Here is a 21215-nt window from a genome sequence, read left to right as displayed (position 1 = left end):
CTGCGGCTGCTGCTTCGGGCTGGCGGAAGAGGAGAAGAGGAAGAGGAGAAGAGGAAGAGGAAGAAGCGGAAGAGGAAAGAGCCAAGAGGAAAATGAAAGACCAAGAGAAAAAGAAAATCAGGAGAAAGATGAAAGAGAGAGGAATAGGGCCATAGGGTTTCTTTTTTTTAAAAAATTATTTAATATTAATAATTATTAATTAATATAATATAAATTATAGTATAATATTTCGGTTTAAATCGAAATACTGAAAACCAAAATAATACGTACCGAAAACCGAACCGAAATACCAAAAAGTATAAAAAAGTAAACCGACCGAACCAAAAAACGAAATACCGAAACTGAAATTCTGAAAAATTTTGGTTCGGTTCTGTGTTTCGGTTTTCCGGTGTTTATGCCCACCCCTATTCTCTAGAAGAATTCTATTCATTCTTTCGGCAACTCCATTTTGCTTTGGTGTGTGCACGACCGTTTTATTCCTTTTGATCCCATAAGCCTTGCAGAAATCATTGAACTCTTCACTGCAAAACTCCAAGACATCGTCTGTGCGAAGATACTTGATTTTTCTCTCTATTTGATTTTTAAAATAAAAATCTTCCACTCTTTAAATGCTTCAAAATCATCATCTTTTGCCTTCAGGAAATGCACCCAAACCTTTTGTGAAAAATCATCAATGGATATGAGAGGATACCGCTTTCCTCTCTTCGATGGAAGCTTAGAGGGACCTATAAATCTGAATGGATGTAATCTAGCATCCCTTCTATCTTGTGCTTGCCAGAGCTGAAGCTAACCTTTTTCTGCTTCCCTAAGACGCAGTGCTCATGATTTTTCCATTGTCATCATTAGGTAATTGCATTTTAGATGCATTTACAGAGCCAATATGGTGCTTCCCCCAAGTGTATAGAGGCCATCCTCCAGTTGGCCTTCAACATGACTATAGACCCTTTAGTCACTTTCATAGTTCCTATTTCACTCATTATAGCCTTATTTTATCCAAAGTACCTAAGAAAATCAAATTCTCTTTTAGATCAAGAACAAGAAGGACTTCTGTAATAGTCCTCACGATTCCATCATGGCAGCGAACACGAACTGAACCAATGTCAATATTTTACAAGTTGCATTATTGCCTATAAATACGGTTCCTCCACTTGTTTTATAGCTGTTGAACCAATCTCTTCGCAATGTCATATGCAGAGTACAACCAGAGTCTAAGACCCATTTGTTGTCATTTACTTGATACGCTCAAACTTACTTCTCAAATAAGAAGTAAGGTGGTCGTATCAAGTAAAAAACCCAACTAGAGGTTGGGATCGTTCCCACGAGGAAAATAGTTCAGACTTAACTTCAATCTATTATTAATACTATTTAGTCAATTATTTCTTGGAAAACAAAGACAATAAAGGGTTTTTTTTATTTCTAAATGAATGCAAATAACTAGCTAAATTAAATGAGACAACTAACAGATTCAAATGTTAGGGTTTAATCAATTAATAAAAGTAGCTAGGGTTTACGTGTTCCCCACAGGTTCCTAACTTGATAATTCTAACTATAACAATTCTTTCCTAGTATCTTGCATGCAAAGTGACAAGTTATGTATTTCTAAATCCTTGGTCCGGCATCTAGAAAATTTCACTTCGCACCTTGGTCCGGCTACGTGTGTTGCTATACTAACCCTTACCTTTACCTCATATTAAGCATTGTATTCGATATTTGACTAAGTTATTACCTCGTACCAATCAATACTAGCCTATTAGATAGTATACACTAAATCTATGTTGATAATTCTTTTCCTAATATCTACCTCCTTGGTCCGGCAAGTAGCATTAAGGCGAGTTCTAACGTTGGCCATCCATTAAAAAGACTTCTAAGCGAAAGAATTATCAATACATGCAAGACACTATTCTAGAATTGTTATTTTAGTTAGGTTTTACCTCATTATTCGCCTATGGTTCCCACAACCCTAGTTATGGAGTTTAGTTACCCATAGTCATAATCACAATATTCATATATATGATATAAGAATTCATGCACTTACTTCAATGAGAAAGAATAAAATCCAGAAATTTACTTGATTAATCGACAAAATCACCAATAATTAACTCTAGAGAAAAGTATAACAATCCAAAGTGTAATAATCAAAATAATCTCCTCACAAAGAATCTAACATAAAAGTGTCTAATAACCAAGAGTCTAATAAGCAAGAGTCTAACCCCCAAAACGAGGTTTTTCTAACTATTTATAAAAAACAAAAACCTAATCAAAGATGGACTCTATTTGCTGGAAATCTGTCAAAACGAGGCTGGGTCGACGGACCTCGCGATGGATCGTCGTGGTCACGACAGGCCGTCATGGACTCCGTCGTCCCATACTTCGCAAATTCTTCTACTGCTTTCTTTATTACCCTCGACGGCAGGTATGACGGATCGTCACAGGCACAACGGTCCATCAAGGGTCTCCGTTCCATAACACTTAAACTCTTGGAATTTGGGTACTGGGACTACTTCTCTGATCATCATGACGAACCAGCAGGACGGACCGTCATGGATACGACGGTCCGTCACGCACTTCATAACCCCACACTTGGTCAGACTTCTCCATCTTTCTTTAGCAGCTTCACTATGATGCCACCTACGGACCGTCACAGGCACGACAAACCGTCACAAGCTCCGTAGGTGGTACTTTTCTGCATTTCGTGCTAAAAAACTTCCGCATTCATCTTTAGACAGATTTCCTACAAATAAAGAGAAACTTACATAAAAATTAATACACAAAGGCTTTTGGACACACACTAAACTTAAGGAAAAAACATTAAAAATACCGTGAAACCACAGTATATCAATACTCCACTACTACATGATGTTGTTAGTACATAATAATCATTATCATGTACTTGCTCAACAATGGATGCACTCGCCTTTTCTTTGGACTTCGACATAGGGCAATCTCGTTCAAAGTGCCTCTTCTTTTAACAGCCCCAACACTCCGCATTCTTTTTGTTCACACGAGACTTTGATCTGTACTTCAGTTGGATCCTTCCCTGCTAGCTAGTACGACCTCTTACAAAGAGTCCATTAGGTTTGTCACTTTTGTCTCCTTCAAAATGCATCCACACATCACAAGACTTAAGTGTGCATTGAGTGTAATCCAATTGTCCCTTGCACCTAAAGTACTCTGTGAAGTGAGTACAAGTTCCAAGAGACAGCCAAAGAGTTATGGGAACAGTTGTAAGGGCTTTACCAGGACTAGTCAGTGACAACAATGATGTTGTTACAATGGCGTCTTCATACATTTAAGATGGATTCAGGTACTTTGTTGCAAGACCATCTAAATGTATTTAATAAACTTGTGATGGACTTACAAACTGCTGGAATTAAAAAGGACGAGGATACGCTTGCATGTTATTTGTTAGTTTCATTGACTTCAAAATTTTGTGATATTGAGAATTCAATGATTTATAGCAAACAACCTATCAAACTTGAGCAAGTTTTCTTGTCTGAATCTGATATCTTATCGGAATACTTTCCGTCAATAACATGGATTAAAACCTTCTCTCCGCAGTAAAACAATAATCTAGATCTTCCAAATATTAAAGTTGTTGCGCCAAATAAATCTATCAATTTCAAATTTCATGAAACTCATTTTTACTTGTTCTTCCTCTTCTACTACAATGTATTTGGAACAATAGAAAACCAAAGTAATTTTATTTTGATGTGCAAGTTCAGACTGTGCTGTAACACAGAGCATACTCAGATTGAACCTTGACCCTGATATTAATTTGTAAAGGAACCGTGAATATAAAGAACAAGGAAGAAAAACAATATTTAACATTGTTCAGGTCAAAATGATCTTACGTCCACCAAAGACAACTGCACCAATATTTATTTCACTCTACAAAGAATCTAAGTGAAATACTACAAGAGAGAGAACATCAAATGCCTCAGAAGGTGAGAATGCAAGTGAGAGGATGATTTGAAAATGAATTAAGAGCTACCTATTTTTAGGAACAAATTTCTCCTGTTGATGTCAACCATGACATCACTATGTGTCAAAAAATGTCAAAGTTAAACATGTGAAACCATTTTATGGTTTACCTAAATTTTACCTACCAAGATACTATCTTGACCTTTATTATGTACTAATTATATTTCTACCAAATATTCATGTTAATTAATCTTCCATTGAGTTTGATTTCACAAGAACCAAACCAACTCTGTCAGAAGGTGTATAAGTTAGTTTTGCAGATGAATCCAGAGTCTATATATAATATATATAATGTCTTTGGAGGTCCTATATAGTGACAAGCTGAGTAGATGGATGTAAGGAATCAAGCAAATAAGCTCGATCTTGTTTCTTTTTTGATGGTCTAGATCTGCAATATTGATCAGTACAAAAGATTAAAGTGTGCACCCAATCTTGAATGTTATCTTCTTGATTGGTTTGTCAAGAAGGGGCTTCGAATCCAGCAATTGCCTTGAGAATTTATGATGGAATATATTGAATGTTATCTTCTGGATTGGTTTGTGTAGAAGGCAGTGGCATAGACACCCTTCGTCAGAAAAAAAAGCATATTTACAAGTAAAATGATATATGAATTGATTAAATAACCTATTTTGGACACCCTTAACATAACAAGTTGCTATTTTTTAGACACCCTTTAAGAAATTTCTAACTCCGTCACTGGTAGAAGGGTCATTGAATCAATTTTCTTCTTCCTTGTTATTGCTATGTTGGCTACTTTGGACGAATTCTGTAGAAAAGTATGGTTCAAGAGCTTGTCCACAGTCCAACGCGTGCTCAGATTCTTCACAAGACATTTTCCCAGAAAATTTTAAGCTTCATTTGACAACTTTGAATTCTTAAGCTCTGGTTCCTCAAACTCAATTTTGTCCAACACATAATCACCATCTGAATCGTCCCACATCAGTCTCCTCTTAATCAGCTCATAGACAGTACATCCAAGAGCCCAAATATCAATCTGTGGGCTATACTCAGTGTTAATCACAAATTTCGGTTCCATATACCTTTCTTTTCCTTGATAACTTCCTGTTTTTGGTTCATGCCACGTTCCAAGGTCAGAGAGAGGCCGAAATCAACAATCTTGGCAGTTTTGTCGATGCCCACAAGGAGAATATTGCCAGGCTTGATGTAACAGAAAATAATTCCACTGTTATGAATGCACCTAAGCCCTAAAAGAACATTCTTCCTGTGTTTTTTAACTTCAAAATCCAACAGTTAATTGCAGTTCTGAAGACGATCAACAAGGATTTCTTTGGAAGCATACTCGAGCAATAAGTTGTAAAGATTAACGTTATCATCAAAAGAGACATTATCTCCGAAACAGTGAACAATGTAAGGAGAATGTTTGAACATTAGGAAGATTTTGACGTCTTCTTTCAACGATTGAGAAGCATTGAAGTTGCATGATTTGAGAGCAATGAGAGAGGGGAGAGTAACTCCACAAAATAGTGCATGTGAGGTAGAAGCTAACGAGACGGCTCCAAATCCACCTTCACAAAGAGTGTGCCTCTTTTCCATGATAATCCCTCCATTGGAAATTAATAATTAAATGTGCAATATCTTTGTTGTATATTAGATTGTGCATACTATTGAGAGTAGTTTATAGGTAACATTACACCTTTTCTTTTCCGATACCAAAATGGATTAATAGACTACTTAGATCTATTTTTTTATCCTATTTTGACTTGAATACAATTTTAACTCCCAGTAATGTTTCCAACCATTTAAATACGGAACTAGAAGGAGGCCATCACTATTTTCCAACCAGTGGTTTGTCTATGTTGGTTAATTGCCAAATTTGTTGTCCCTTTTTAGCATTTTAGCTTCAAAATGACTCTTTTGGCTCCAAACCACTGGACTTCCTATGACAAACAACTTACATTATATTGACGGCTAACTTAAACTGTCTTTTATTTTAGCCGTGAATGAGTCCACAATCACTCACTTTGAATAATTTAAATACTTTCATGTAAAATACCAATACTCACTTTGAACAATTTAAATAGTTTCATGTAATATATCAATATTCTAGCTCTAGCTGCTAAAACTAGAAAATTGGTATTTAGTTATACATCCATACATAAAAATAGTGATGGACCTCTCGATCAATTCTTGCTAGGATTCAAAAACCTGTATTTTACATACCCATACAATTGAGTCAGCCACAACCTCTCACTACATAGTGCAAATCAAGTATCCAAAATGTTCAAACATTCTGGGAATCTAACTATCACAAGCTCTAATACAACTCTTATTACGAATAAGAAGAAACAATTCAAGCATAAATTCTGAACAACACCTTTTAGGATCAAAGATTCAAAATTCTATCTGGAAGTGCAAGTTTCTACATTAAAATCAAATCAAAGCATTCTATATTAGTACTTCGTATGACTGTACGTTAATGTATTAGGATATGAAGATTATGTATTTCGAATAATACTCAAAGATGAAAATTTTAACATACCTAAGTGTTGAGGTCATCCTCCATCCCGACAATAATACTTTCCTCAATTGTATATTTTTCTTGTGAGGAGGGAGTTGTTTCTAATTCTACAGAGTTGTTTTGATTCTTGTTAACATCGATCAGCATCACCTCTTTGTTGAGAAAATAAACTTGTTCTTCAAGGTTCAACAATTCTTCATAAAAGGATCTACAAGCCTTTTGCCGATATCGTCATGATATGCTAGAAGGATGTTTCTTAACTTGAATCAACTCTATCTTCCGCTTCGTATACTACATTCCTGATCCTCTTTTCTATAACCTTGGAATAGAAACTCGATATATTAAATATTGTTATAAAAAAAATATAACACTAGTAAGATTTAGATATCTATACTAGTGATCAATTACATACCTTAAGAGTTTGACTATCCTTTGTAGTATTGTCAAGGAAATCTTACACATCAGAAAGATTTTGACAGAGAGATTCGACATGTTGTTGTGTACAACATTCACAAACTAAATATTCATTTGTTACCATGATGGCAATCTAAATAATTTTATACATTAAATTAGACAGTGATATAAATTAGCATGATCATATAGATTTGTTGTAGAATCAAATGAATAAATATTGTGATAAAATAGCAGATTTGGAAGGATTGAATAACATATTTGTAGAGATAGAATAGATGATCTTTAGGGATGTGTAATCTTTATTCTCTCTATATAATGGAAAGACTCTCACTTTGAGAGACATTCAGTAGAAAATTGACATGGTATCAGAGCCTTCTCTTGGCTGTCTTGTTTCATAGAGGCTTTGTGGTTCCTTATAATTATTTTTAGAACATCTCATTTTTTTCTTGACTGTTTGTCAACAATCAGTCCTACCACCTAGGACTTTTGATCTTGGTCATTCTAGTTGCTTTCGTGAGTCTTTGTAGTTTTCATAGCTACTCAAATGCATGAATTCACATCACTTTCAATCCTTCAGTGTTCGTTTCACTGGAAAAAATTATACTTCTTAGGAGTTTTAGTTTCAGTTATTTGTCACCAGCAAATAACTTTGGGGCCATATAGATGAAGCGATCATGCTCCTACTAATAAACAAAGTTGCATGAATGGAAGATTAAAGATGCTCGGGTGATGCCATAGATTATAGGGTCAATTGACCCTCTTATTGTTCTTAATCTCAGGCCGTATTAAGACAGCTAAGGTCATGTGGGATTACTTACAAATATTTATAACCAAGATAATAGCGCAAGACACTTTCAATTAGATTATGAAATTGCTAATTACTCTTAAGAAGGTATTTCTGTCTCTAATAGTGATTCAAGGATTTCATGAGCAAAGCAAGTGAGACCAATTTTTGATGAAATTATGCTCTGACTTTGAGAGTGTTCGCTCTAACTTGATGAATCGTGACTCGTCTACCTCTTTGGATGTTCACTTTAGGGAATTACTTTGTGAAGAGCAACGTTTTGTCACACAAAATGCTTTCAAGAAGGAAAATGACATCATTGTTGCATTTGCGGCTCAAGGCAAAGAAAAAGGAAGGGATATGAGTAGAATTCAATGCTACAGTTGCAAGGAATATGGGCATATTGCTAGCAATTGTAGCAAGAAAATCTATAATTATTGTAAACAACAAGGAAATATTATCAAAGAGTGTCTCACTCGCCCTCAAAATCATAGGGTCAACAGTTTTCAAGCTGGGATAAATGGTTGCACTAGTGATAACTCATATTCACTACAAGTTCTTACTCCTAAAATGGTTCAACAAATGAACGTGTCAGCCTTTTCAGCATTGGGATTACAAGGTAATGATGTTACATCTAATTTTTGGATTGTTGATTCAGGTGCTTCCAATCATATTACCAACTCAACGAGCATCCTAAAAAACGTTCGTAAGTATCAAGGCCCATCACAAATATAGATTGCCAATGGTAGTAATTACCCATTACCAAGGTTGGGGATATTACTCCAACTTTCAAGAATGTTTTGTTTCACCAAAGCTCTTAACTAGTCTTATTTCAGTTGTACAATTGGTAGATAACAATTGTGATGTGAATTTTTCTCGTAATGGTTGTCTTGTACAGGATCACGTGTCGGGGACAATAGTCGCGAAGAGGCCTAAAGTTGGACGATTGTTTCCTATACACTTTTCTATTCCTCATGTTCTATTTTTTTGCTTGTACTTCTACTGCTAGTAAGAATGAGCTTCGGCATAAGCGTCTAGGACATCCAAATTCTGTTGTGTTGTCCTCAATTATAAAATTCTGGTTGCTTCCATTGATTGTTCTACTTGTAAATTAGGCAAAAGTAAAACTCTTCGTTTTCCTAATTTTGGTGGTCGTGCTACAAAGTGTTTTGATGTCATTCTTAGTGATGTTTGGGGCATCTCACCAATTATTTCTCATGCTCATTAAAATACTTTGTGACATTCATAGATGATTATAGTCGATTTACGTGGGTGTATTTTCTTCGATCCAAATATGAGGTATTTTCCATGTTCAAGACATTTTTGGCTTACATTGAGACTCAATTTTCTACGTGCATCAAATTATTAAGATTAGATTCTGATGGAGAATATATGTCTTATGAATTAAAAAACTTCTTACTTGACAAAGGAATTGTCTCACAATGATCTTGTCCATGTACACCACAATAAAATGGAGTTTCTGAACGTTAAATCACCATCTTTTAGATGTTACTCGTACTTTGTTGATTGAGTCCTCTGTACCATCAAAATATTGGGTGGAAGCTTTGTCTATTGCTGTCTACTTAATTAATAGATTGCCATCTAAAGTGTTAAATCTTGAGTCTCCATATTTTCGTCTTTATCACTAAATCCCAACTATAGTGAATTTCTTACATTTGGTTTTTTTTTGTGCATTTGCCTCTTTCGCAGCGTAATAAACTTTCTTTACAATCTACTAAATGTGCTTTTATGGGTTATAGTACTTCACAAAAAAGTTTTATTTGCTATTTTCCTATTTCTAGAAATGTTGTTTTCTTTGAGAATCAGTATTTCTTTCCTATGATTGTGTATTCATCTTCTGCTTCTCCTGTTCTTCCTACTTTTGAAGATTTATCATCTTCTTTTAAGAGGTTCAAACCTGGATTTGTGTATGAACAACGTTGGCCATCTTTATCCTATCCCGACATTGATCCACCGCCTGAAACTGTACCACAACTAGAATTTTAGAATTCTTCAAGATCTAGTCCTCTTGAGCCTACTCGGTGCTCTACCAAAGTATTGCGTACTCCCAATTGGTATAAATTTCCTCTACTTTATCTATCATTCCCGTTGCAACTTGTTAATCACAGGCTTCCAAGTATGATTGTTGGTAGAAAACATTGGAGGAAGAACTTTTGGCTCTTAAATAAAATGACACATGGGACATTGTTTCATATCCTTCAAATGTCCGCCCCATTGAATGTAAATGAGTTTATTCAATCAAACTCCATTCTGATGGAACTCTTGATCGATACAAAGCTCGATTGGTTTTTATTGGTAACAGATAAGAGTATGGGGTGGACTATGAGGAGACTTTTGCACCCGTAGCAAAATTGCTGCTTCACAAAACTGGTCTCTTTATCAAATGGATGTCAAAAATGCTTTTCTCCATGGTGATCTCAAAGAAGATATTTATATGAAACCTCTACCTGGTTAGTTCTCATCGCCTACATCAGATGTATGCAAGTTGTAGTGCTCTCTGTATGGATTAAAACAAGCTCCAAGAGCTTGGTTTGATAAGTTCTGATCTACTTTGCTACAATTTTCTTTTGAGCAGAGCAAATATGACTCATCTTCGTTTCTTTGAAAAACATATGCAGGTTGTATTTTTCTTTTGGTGTATGTAGATGACATTATTATCATAGGAACCAATTCTTCACTAATCACTAGTCTCCAACAAAAACTTAAAAATTCTTTTCATATGAAAGATCTTGGTACTTTTACATAATTTTTGGGTTTGGAAGTTCATAATGTTGCTTCAAGTGTGTTTATAAACCAAAACGAATATGTTTAGGATCTGATTTGTTTGGCTGGTCTTTAAGATCCCTCCTCCATAGATACTCCACTGGAATTGAATGTGAAGTATCATCGTGAGGAAGCTGATATTCTTCCTGATCCAACTATTTTTGGACAATTAATTGTGAGTTTAAATTACCTTACTATTATTGGACCTGATATCTCTTTTGCATTTCAACAAGTTAGTCAGTTTATGCAAGCTCCCCGTCATATCCACTTGGTAGTTGTTCGTCGCATCATTCGGTATCTTCTAGGAATATCTACTCGTGGATTATTCTTTCAAAGTAGTTCTCCTATTCGTCTTAATGTTTTTAGTGATTCTGACTGGGTGGGATGTCCTGATACTCGTTGTTCAGTCACTGGTTGGTGCATGTTTCTTGGAGAGTCATTAATATCTTGGAAGAACAAAAAGCAAGATCATGTGTCAAAATCATCAACTGAGGCTGAATATCGATCCATGTCTACTGCTTGCTCTAAGGTTGTATGGCTTTGTGGATTACTTGCTGAGATTGGATTTCCTCAATCTCATCCTATTCCTCTCCATGCTGATAATACAAGTGCTATACAGATTGCTACTAATCCAGTTTTATATGAGAGGAAAAAACACATCAAAGTAGATTGTCATTATATACGAGAAACTGTATATAAAGGAGTCATTACTCTTCCACATGTATCCAGTGATCTTCAAAAAGCTGATGCGTTTACAAAAACTATGGCACGACAACACCATCAGTTTCTAGTAGGAAAATTGATGCTTCTTGATCCACTAGCATCAATTTGAGGGGGGTGTTAGCATGATGGAAATCTAAATAATTGTATATATTAATTTAATTAGATAATGATATAAATTAGCATGACCATATAGATTTGTTGTAGAAACAAATGTATAAATATTGTGATAGAATAGCGAATTTGGAGGGATTGAATAGCAGATTTGTAGAGATAGAGTAGTTGATCTTAGGAATAGAAATAACGGATCTTTATGGAATTGTAATCTTTATTCTCTCTATATAATGGAAAGACTCCCACTTTGAGAGACATTCAGCAGAAAATTGACATCATTATGTTTGAAGATTTGCTTCAATGTATACATAAGTGAAGAGAGAGCAGCGTAAGCCATTTTTATTTTTATTTGTTGGATTGATAACTAAAAGATACAACCTTGCAGATTTACTCAATCTCTCTGCTTTGCTATTAGGCTAAGTGGTTACTTTTTCTAAATGGGGAACAAAGGTGTTGTGTACTTACCTTTTATCATTTGTTTAATCAATAGAAGAATCTCGTAGTGATTGTGTAACGATCCAAAAAAAATAATATATATATATTAATTAAGTAAATAAGAATAAATAGGTATTTAAGGGCATAATGGTCCTTTCGCGTATTAATTAAAATAAACCAGATTTTTATTTATTTATTTTAAAATTCTATTTGACTAATTCTTGAATTTAGTCTCCTAACCCTATTAGTTCTCTCTCTCTCTCACACGCTTAATAACTCTCTCTCTCTCACGTTCTCCATCTTTCTCACGTTATTCTGCCAAATACCAACAGTTCTTCACGCTTGAAGAACTCACAAGAATTTTTAAGTAAAAGAAAAAGTAATCAAAATGTCAAGGCTAAGAGAGGTTCGTCGAGTGAGGTGTACGTTGAAGTGAATTGGGAGTGGTTTGGAGGAGTTTTCCGGGCAGCAACATCAAAGTTTGAACATCGATTAAGGTATGGGTTTCTTCTCTCTTGGTCCCTTTCCCAAGAGACCCCTTAAGGTTCAAGATATTCATTCCGAAAACTAGGGTTGTTCCCTTTTGTATGTCCTTGTCACTAGCTCCCAATGAATTTTAGGTTGGGTATGATTGCTAGTAGATTTAGGTGTATATTATGTTTTCTCGATGAATATGGTTGTGTTTATGTACTTGGAATCGTATGAAAGGCAACCATGTTTTTCTTGAAATTTTGTGTAAGTATGTTACGGTGAATGAGGTTCTCTATGTAATGCTCCAAAAGTTTAATGTAATATGATTGTATATTTTTTTGTGAATAAAATTGGGTAAGGCGTGAAGTTCATATGAAATGTTAGGTGGCTTGTTTGAGGGAGAAATTCTTGGTTAGACGAATCTATAAAAATGTAACTAAAACATTATGAATAAAACCATGAAATACCCTAAAAATTAATGTGAAAGTTGATGAAAAAGTGCAGAAAAATCATGGGATAAATTTCCAGAACTTAGAAATAGGCTTTAAAAGAATCTGGAATTTTTTGGACGTCAAAGAAATAAAAAAAAAGTTTTGAGGCCTGCAGGGATCGAACCCAGGACCTCCCTGCAGCATGCCTTCATTATAAAAAGAAAAAAAATGGGGCTGGCAGGGATCGAACCCTCGCCCCTGCCTTCCGCGAAAAAAAAAAAGAAATAAAAAGGGGGCTGAGGGGATCAAACTCGCGACCCCCAGCCACGCGCGAAAAAAGAAAAGGGAATAAAAAGGGGGCTGGGGGGGATCGAACTCGCGACCCCAAGCCACGGCGAAAAAAAAAATAAAATAAAAAAATGTGAGGCGTGGGAATCGATCCCACGACCTTAGTAGGCGAAAAATTAAAAAAAAAAATATGAGGCTGTGGGGATTCGATCCCACAACCTCACTGCAGACCATTTAAATAAATTAAAAAAGGAGGGGCTGTGGGGGTTCGAACCCACCACCTCACAGCCTCCTCCTCAGCGAATTTAGCTGAAAAATAAGGGGGCTGTGGGGGTTCGAGCCCACAACCTCCCTATTCAAGCGAATTTAAAAAAAAACAATTTAAATTAAAATTCTAATTAAAGTGGAAAATTAATTCTTTTATGTAAATATTGAGATTTAATTTAGAATTCTAATTAAAATAGAAAATTAATTCTTTTATGTNTTAAATTAGAATTCTAATTAAAATAGAAAATTAATTCTTTCATATAAATGATTGAAATTTAATTTAGAATTCTAATTAAAATAGAAACTTTATCATGTCATGAAAATGTTGAGATTTAATTTAGAGTTCTAATGTTATGAACATTAGAAATAAAATCAATGAAAAATATAAATGATATCCAAGTGATTCAAGATTTGGGTTCCCGTGCCCAAACCTCCGTATTGATACATAAGTCATACGTGAGTAAAATATTCAAGAATAATGCCATCTACTTAGATCAAAAATCAAGATCTTGGTATATATACAAGATACATAAGTCTTGTAATACATAATCTTAGGAAAATAAGAATCACTTAACGAACTATAAATGAAGCCCCATGGCTTGTATGTATAGACACATAAGTCTAATATACGTTCAAAAATTAAGTGAACCTAAGATGTACGTAATGAAATGATGAATCTTATGAGGGTTAAGTACGAATGTAAGATACGCTAAATGGCCAAGTGCATTGGCATATGATGAGATGAACTATGAAATGAAGAAATGAACACTCACGTAATAAGAGGTGAACAACTATGAAAAACAAAGGTGCTAATAATGAAGAATGTGGTGACAACCATGATGTGAGGCTAATGTATATGATGAGAGCAATCTCAAATGAGCCTAAGTAAATGTTACCAATACGTACTCACCAATGAGAGTGTAAGATAATGAAGAGATCAGTCTCTATGAACACTCTAATGAAAATATTGAGTTTAAAACACTTAATACTAATGATGAGATGAGAAATCATCTATTGAGCTATGATGTCCTCATACTAGAAGCCAACTTCCATGATGTATGAGTTGAATGTAATGGAACTTTATACCGAGCACCGATAGGCTAGCTATGAGCGGTGATGCCTTCTTTCGGGAAGGGCGGAGGTTCACGTAACTCTCATGAGATGAGACTGTCCGGCTTGCCGGGTATGGGTCTCCATACATCTCCTAGTCTTTGAACCTATATTGCCACTATAGGGATCTGGAGGGGTTAAATTCCCATAAACGCTAGCATGTTATTGAATCGCTTTGGCCGGTGATTCCACCTCTTTTCGGTGTGGGGGAGACACTGGATTTCATGATGCTCACATGATCTATGTCGGTTAAAGTTAAAGTTCCCAATGAATGAATGAGGCCAGCCTCAAATGAATCATATAAAGAAATGAATGATACCGAAGGTGTTAGGATAGGATAATCAAGAGGTGAGCTAGATTCAGGTAATGACATTAGGTTATTCCTGATCATTGCACAGCAAACCCGATGAAAGTCTTAAACTACATCCTAGGTATAGCTGGTGTTCGCACTGGCCTATGAATGAATTGAAATGAAATACGTATGAAGGAATGAAGCAGACTCTGTGTTTGCTAAAGAAGGCTCCCTAGTTGAGGTCCCATATGTTGAGCCCTCATTTTGGAAAGTCTTAAGGTTAAGTTTATGATAATAAGGTCTCATGGTATATGAATGAATAATATAAAAGAAACTATGTGTTATATGTTATGTGCTATATGAATATGTTATGTGTTGTATGCCATACGATAATTATAATGATGCATGTCACTCTCATACCATAACTTTCTTAATCTCAATTTAGCAAGTCCACTGACTTGACTTCCAAACATCATGTTGTTAGGAAAGAGCTCTTCTTCCTCATGCATGTCCCTGGTGTGTGCTTGCATATACCCATACTTAGTACAAGTGTGTACTAATCCCATACAAACATCTACTTTTAGGTGCAGGCACAGGTGGACGGTAGAGCTACAGGTTCGTTGTTGCAGCTATTCGGACGTCAGCATTCATCCGGAGTTTGGTAGGTCCTCATGCTTTCGAGGATGCTACTGTTTTACATTCTAGCGTAGTTTTAGAGTTGAGCTAGTGGAGCATGTTCCACTAGCGTTTCTTTCCTGTTTTGGTTCAGACTTTGTATTGGTGCTACTTTGGCCGATATACAATTAATACTTGATGAATTATTTCTTTCAGTTGTTTATCTCTTAAATGTTAGATGGTTGATGATGAACGATTACGAAATATTAAGAATGTTTAGCAAGTATGATTAAAGAATCAAAAATATCAAATTTTCCGCTAAAATTAACCTATGTAAAGTAAGAATGACGTAAGTAGGCTTGTTTGCGACCTCTGAGAGGTCAACGACGCCGGTCTCGTCTGGGGTCTAGATTCCAGTCGTGACAGATTGTGGTCCAAGCAGAGCTTGAATACCAGGTACAGGTTCGGCCAAACCCACTAACTTTTGCTCAATATTATATTTATATTACAAAAAATTATCAAATATATACAAATATTACGTTTAGAACTTAGTTATTATCATCCATATAAAATTTAGAACCCACAAGACTATAATTCTAGCTTCGCCTCTGCATTTACCATACAAAAGAAAAATAAAAACAGGACATAACATTAACCTGAGCCTTGTTTAATTGCAAACAAGCACTAGACTTAAGAACATTCAAGGCATCAGAGTATCTCTTAGCAGACCCATATCTGAAAATAAATATAGATATTATTATTATAATCAGCACTTAATCAAATTCAATTGAATGATGACCGTGTTACCTGACACTAGTAGACTTAAAAATTTGTTGAGCTCCATAATAATTCTCCACTTTCACAACCTTCTATCACTTATCAATATTCTGCGATTATCCAAATCAAAGTCAATGAAATAGAAGTCAAATAAGTAAAGTGCATTTAAGTGAAAAGAGTAAGTAGGTGATGTCTCTAATTAAAAACTTGTGGTAGAAATTAAGGAGGTGATGCACCTACTTGATTAAACTAAAGGACTATATTATTTCTCCATTTTATGAAGTGAAAATGTAGAGAAGCTACTTGTAAAGCACTCAAGCTCATCACATCTTCGTTATCACTTATTCTCCAGAAAATTACTCCCAAGGAAATCCATAAAATCTCCAAGAATTCTAGTCTGCAAATTCACCATTAAAATATGAAGGAAACAGGTATTTTTAAAGTAAAAATTGTTAAAACATCTCCCATCTTAAGAAATTCAAGTGAATAATCTAATCTTACATCAAGGTAAGGGGGGAAATAGATGGAAGAACACTCTTGATGGGACCAAATATATATATACTTTCAATTACTGTTTTGGTCTTATGAAGTAGCCTAAACATGTTGATCAACTACTAATGCTGGTTTTATTATTTACTCCATTGTAGATAAATAATCTAAAAGGAAGACGGTTAACTCGTTGAAATATTCAATTTTGTGCAACAAGGTATGTAAGACTATTCGATTTCCTATTTCTTTGGCATGAATCCAACACTTGTAATACAAAGTACGCTGTCTACGTGCCCTTGGTAGTGACTGATCCTTATTCCTACTCGCTAGAGAATTAATGTGAGTATTCTAATATGAGTTTTCTAAACGTACGTGCTTACTCTACTAAGTATTAGCATACAATGTTTAAACTTATTTCATCGTCAAAGTGCCCTTGACACGTGTTCCCCTTATATAAATCAAAATGATCCTAGATTACACATGATACATATGTTTATATGTTGAATATACAATCTTCCCATATCTAGCCAACTTACTTCAATTGTCTATTCAATCATATATGTCATCTTTCACATGTTCATATGTTCCATTTATTGGTTATTACTCCTATTGTGTTAGACTATAAGTGTTACCTCACAAGATCCTTACTGCTCTATTGTACATTTTATATGTACTTTCTTGGAATATGTATTCGTCCTTAAGTTGAAACTGTCACATTCTTCTTTGATTCCACGTTCACGTATACCTTATATTTGATATTAGTTCGTGAGTATTGAATATTATATAGAGTTCAAATCTCTTGGTTGAATGTTAAATGTCTTCACTTGATATATGCTTCAATTTGAGATGTCAAAATGCTTATTGAGTCATATAAGCTCCTAAGTATTACGTTGATGTCACAGTTGCTTCCCACGTCATTGTCATTGTCGTAAGTGCATATTCGTAAGTCTTCTACTACTAGTCCATAATTCCGAATCTCAATAATGATTATGACCATCCAAAAACAATATCCAAAAGAGTTATGATCTATCAAAAGAACAATCTCAAAAGAATTGTGAACATCAAAACAACAATCTCAAAGATTAAAGAATCTAAGTGAAATAATTTGTACAATTATGGGTGGCAGCCCGGGGAAAATTCCTTGCATGGGCTGATCCAATTGGTATAGAAGGGTGGCAGCTCAGGGGCGAAAGACTATCATGGGCCGATCCCAATTTGTATAGAAGGGTGGTAGCTCAAGGGCGAAAGACTAGCATGGGCCGATCGCAATTTGTGAAATTACGAGGACAACTTCCCATGGGTTAAAATGCTTAGCATGAGTCATACTTTTCTACCACTGATCATCTGATCATTTGTATCAGGTGCCTTATAAAGATTATAATGTACATCAAAATAAAGAAATAATGTAACATAAATACACAATTCCACAAGTTTAAGCAAATATGGTCTCTAATCCTTATCTATTGATATTTGATTTCACTTGAACTCTTATTTTACATATGGTTGTATTATAACTTACATATTCAATACATTCTTTCATACTGACATACCTTATTACAAACGTTGTATTTCATGTTGCAGGTACATGTACTTAACTAATAGAGCTTCCCATAGAAACACATGATACTCAACGGTTGCTGGTGAGATCCAGGTTGATTCGGGGCTTTGCCGAGTCTTTACTATACATATTTTGATAATGGTACAGTCATGGATTCCAGTACAGGCTTTGTAGACATTGTAAAGTTTTCATCTGTATTTATAGTTTCACTTGTCACATGTATCGGTTCAACTAGTCGACATGTATTGTATACAAAACTTCTCATTAGTAAATCTATTTACATAGTAGTTTGCTTTCTCATCATAGGTCACTTGTAAAGTATGTATTCATGGTAGTTGTCTATCTCACCTAAGGCTGGGGTGTGACACTGACTCTCTCCCTAACATGATTTCAGATAAGTATGAAGAGCAATTGCATTTTTTGTTTTGTTAAAATTGTTTGATTAGTTTACATTTCTCTATACAAAAAGGAGCAAAAAATGGGACTTTCCATATTCAATGGAATCATGCATTGAACGCTAAAATCACGTTATGAAAAGCATGAATAAACTTTTTTTTTGACATGAGTTGGGCATAAGCCTATGTTATCTATATCTATATTTGATTAAAATCATCACTAAAATTGTTGATTAGATTTTTTACCCTCTATTAAAATATTTTACAATAAATAAAATCGTTAAGTATAATTTACTTATTTAATTAAATTCCTAATATTTAATACTCCTTCTGTCCCTTTTTATGTAGGGCTCATTCCTTTTTAGTTCGTACGAAAAAGAATGTCATCTTACTATAATTAGAAAGGGATAAGACACAAGTTCTCTCTTAACTATGATCGAAATCTCAAAGATATATCTTAACTAAAATAATGTCCTATTACCCACTGAACTCTTTTTTTTAAAAAATAATTTTGTACACCTTTTGTTTTATGTGGCACACTCCGTGACTCCACACAATTGAGGCGCGCAGGAGATATTTGGATGTCACATAAGCCAGAAAGGTGCACAAAATTACAAAAAAAAAAAGAGTTCAGGGGGTACTATGACCTTGTTTTAGTCAAAGTGTGTCGCTGAGATTTCGGTCATAATTTAGGAGGTACTTGTGCATTTTCCCAGTTAGAAATAATTTAATTTTAAAAATACTCAATTTATCCTTAATGAAATGATTTGCAACCACACAAATATGTAAGAATTGTTTTAGATCATAAGTTAAAAAATCTTCCATTTTTTTCTTAAACACCATGTTAAGTCAAATAATATTACATAAAAGGAGATGGAGGGAATACTACATATCCAAAGAAAGAAACCAAATACAAGAACTAAGTGAGTTGAATATTTGAAATTTGTAAGGATGAAGCGACCTAATTAATCATATTATCATTAGCAAGAGCAAAGGTTAAAGAATATATTATCTTATTTATCTTTTGACTTTTCTTTATTGTAGACTTTTTGTTGCTTGATACTCAATATTTCGTCTATAGAATTTCACATTATTTATTCACTGTAGGCTTTAATCATATATATTTTATAAGTGGGAAGTGGAAAGCTCCAAAATGAAAAATTGAATTATTATTTTGACCTTTTACTAAATTAAAATTTGATCAATTATTTAATTAAATACAAATATTTTGATTAGATAATAGTAAAATTTAAGTCCTTAAGCCTTTTAATAATTAAATTATTATTTTCTTAATTAAAACAAAATATTATAAAGTATAACATTAATGAAATATTAAAAAATACTCCTACATAATTATTAATGAGTCTAAGTTAAAATAACCTAATATTTGGAGAAAATGAAAAGTCTATTGTAAAATCTCATAATAATAGTCTTCAACTTTTGTTTTTCGTCTCTTATAAAGTAAGCTTTTATTATTTTTGGTGTAGATTTTTTTGCCGAGTTATTGCTAATTACTTTTAGTGATATCCTCTACAGTTCCTTTTTCATGATATTGATGAATTATCAAATAATTACAAGAGGTTTACTGTTAACCAGCTTCTCCGCAAGGGCAGAGCCACCTTGGTACAAGGTGGTTCATTCGAATCCCCATTGACGGAAAATTATACTATTTATATATGGTTAAAATAATATTTTATGTATATATAGTAGATGTCGAACCCTCTTCCAACCCTCTTCCACTATTCCGTGTGTCTATTTCTACGAATTGTGAACCCCATATTTAAAATCCTGGCTCTGCCATTGCTTCTCCGCATTGATGCTCAAATTGCACATTTGATTCAAAGAAACAAAGGTAAGTAACATCTATTTGACATGGTACTGCTTGCGACAAGTTTATGCAATGTAAATCTTAATTTTTTATGAACACCACGAACGAACAAGAAAGTAAATTAAATTATCATATTATCATGTGAAAGTACGTTAGATTTTTTTTTTCAAAAAAAATAAGATAAGAGTTAATAATTTATTGTCGGATGAATACTTTTCAAGTTATGACTTTGCAGTAGTTGAGGCATCAAAATGATCATAAGGAGAAATTGTTGATTATAAATTATCTATGTACTAGTGAATATGACCGCGCTTCGCGCTATTATTAAATATATTTTACAAATATTGAGAGCTATTTTTTTACAGAGAGTGTTAAATTTAATTTATTTGTAGTATTTGAATTTTACGATTTACTTTTAGATGTTTTAGTAGATAGATCTAAAATGAGTTAAATATTTTTATCATTTGAAGTTTATTAAAATGAAAAGACTAATTTATATTTAAAAACTCATATTATGATGTTAATACAATATCTTTTTTAATTTTAATATAGTTTAAATATATGTATTTAGGAAATAATAATAATAACAATAATAATAATAATAATAATAATAATAATAATAATAAGCAAAACACTACTTCAAATATGAAGTGAAAAGATAGTCGTGAGTAGAAATCATAAAACTCAAACCAAAGAAGTTATGTGAAAAGAACACTTATCTTCCTTAAAACCTTAAATCATAAAAAAATAAATTAAAAATAGAAATATAGGTCAATGCATAGTTCTTTAGAACTTTTGTCGGACATCCTTTTTGACAAACTAATCAACATTCAAAAGTCTTCTTCATCGAGTTATGCTAAAAGATGAATGTAATCCTTTAATAATAATAATATTTATAAATATTAACAATGAAATAAAAAGAATAATCTTGAGTTACATTGAGAGAACAAACAACACACATCTTCCTTGGACCTTAATCATGA

The 21215-nt window shown here is 33.9% G+C and overlaps 1 pseudogene; it reads right to left on the bottom strand.

The window, feature by feature from the left end:
• Positions 1-4394: 4394 nt before the first annotated feature.
• On the bottom strand, positions 4395-5549 carry LOC107006075 (annotated as a pseudogene).
• Positions 5550-21215: the final 15666 nt, after the last annotated feature.

Source organism: Solanum pennellii, chromosome 12 (genome assembly GCF_001406875.1).
Source record: "Solanum pennellii chromosome 12, SPENNV200".
Lineage (NCBI taxonomy): Eukaryota > Viridiplantae > Streptophyta > Magnoliopsida > Solanales > Solanaceae > Solanum > Solanum pennellii.
The sequence above is the reverse complement of the archived record's forward strand: the minus strand, read 5'-3'. Positions and strand labels throughout refer to the sequence as shown.